Below are 2003 nucleotides of genomic sequence, written 5' to 3'. Positions count from 1 at the left end.
AATCCAAATAAAATAATTAATTAAATAAATCATGAGAGTTAGTTTCTCAAACTAAGGAGTTTAGTTAGGAGGAGAGATTCTCTCCAACAAGTTTTCCTAAATTAGTGTGTAAGTTGAGAAAATGTCTCAACCAAGTGAGTCTAAGATAGATGCACTACCTTAAGACCAATTGCTCATGTATTTAAATGTATTATTAAATTATTTGAATAAGAGTGAATTACATGAGCATGAGATACCACATGATGGCTCTCTGCCTTTCCCGCCAGTTTAAATTTTGTGTGTTAATTTGTTGTGCATATGGTTATATGGCTTTGTGATTCTTCTTTATTTGGTATTGGAACCTATGGTTTGCTCTTTGAAAGTGACAGAGTAAGTGAGTAAAGAATGGTCTGTTTCTTCATTGTAATCTGCGGAGAGGTGTAATCTCAAGCGAGCGAACTATTGCACAAGAGGAGGATTTTAATGGACGCCATGTTTTTGTAGACATATAAAAAATTGATGTAACCTCTGAGAAGGAATGTATAATCAAAATTGACTATTCAAGTAGTAGTATGTGGTAGCGAGCCCTTCAACTCCTATCACAACGGCAACAGGATCTTCATAAGCTCTGAATCTCCTCTTAGGAGTGCCACAATCTGGACAAAAAAAATTATTAGGGAGCTTCTCAAATGGTGTCCGATCTTTGTAAATATACCCACAATCTCTGCAAATGTAGGCTTGCTTCGAAGTGATTCGCATGGTAATTCTGGGAAGACCTGCTGCCACACAAATGCACCACCATTGGCAAATGTAGACTTAAGGGCGTATCTGTCTGCAGGCAATCTTAATCCCTGGCCAGATTGCAACTTGGTCAGTACACAATTGCCTTTATTACTGGTAATGGAAGCTCTGTAAGATCCCAGAGGCAGAGTTCTTATGACTAAAATGGCTCCTTGTAAGGCCATTGGTCCTCGGCGGCACGCTGGATCAGTAATTGTGCAGAACAATAGTTATTGATTATCTCGACTAATACATTGGCAATGCCACGAGGCGCGTGGCAAACATAACCCAAAAATTGTTCCTTATCCATGGTATAGCCCCCATGCCAGAGGATGTCACCAAACCTTGTTAGGATATGCCAAGAAGAGCGACGACCTTTTTTCTTGGACATAGTCCACCATTTTCTCGCAATTTAATGGCCAAGGAAGAGTGAATAATAACTAGCAAGGAGTTGGAGCATCCTGTGTGGCTCTTCGCATTGCATGTGATTTGAGCAAGGGGAAGCATCTGTTCTATGACAGGATGGATATAATATGCAGAATATGGAACTCAGAAGGCGTAAATGGAAGTTTACGATGAACAAGATTTTGAAAAAATACGTATGGTTATGGTACACATATATTTTTTAAAGGGAATGGTGCATGTGTTTTAAATTAAAATCCAAAATTTCTTTACCTTTTTTTAAAAAGCAACTTTATATTACTTTTCATGTGATTTCATAAAGAGTTTCTTTTGTTTGAAAAGTTACTTAAGAAGTTATTTTGAAATTTTGAGCATTCTTTATGTAATGGAGTAATAAGGTTAGCAAGTGTGATTTTTGAGTGGAGAATAATGTAATTTTTAAGAGAAGTGCATTAAAATATTTATTTTGGAGAGGTAAGGTGTGATTTTGTGGAGTCATAAGGTGAAATTATTTTTTGTAAATTTGGAGTGATAAGTGAATTTAAAAAAAAGGGAGTTATTTATTGTATTTTGAAGTAATATTTTTACTTCTAGGAGGTTGAGTCAGTTTTGAATAATTTTTTCTTTCAAGAAGTCCTGGAACTTTGAGAATATTTCATGACCATGTTGTTAAGGTGAAAGATGATGTAGCTCAAATATTTAATAAAGACATATTTTTTGTGGTGATTGTGTCCTAGATCCATCCGAAATTGAATAAGGGGGTCATAGGTACACTCTGTGTCATGAATGTGTTTGCATGGTTTGTGTCGCGTTCATTAAATGATTTCTTTTTCATCTGTTTA

General features: G+C 35.9%; 1 pseudogene; it reads right to left on the bottom strand.

The window, feature by feature from the left end:
* Nucleotides 1-525: 525 nt before the first annotated feature.
* On the bottom strand, nt 526-944 carry LOC149208195 (uncharacterized; annotated as a pseudogene).
* Between the last annotated feature and the right edge of the window lie 1059 nt (nt 945-2003).

Source organism: Pinus tabuliformis, chromosome 1_2 (assembly GCF_031772625.1).
Source record: "Pinus tabuliformis cultivar Carrire ecotype Pingquan chromosome 1_2, CPIR1, whole genome shotgun sequence".
Taxonomy (NCBI): Eukaryota; Viridiplantae; Streptophyta; class Pinopsida; order Pinales; family Pinaceae; genus Pinus; species Pinus tabuliformis.
The sequence above is the reverse complement of the archived record's forward strand: the minus strand, read 5'-3'. Positions and strand labels throughout refer to the sequence as shown.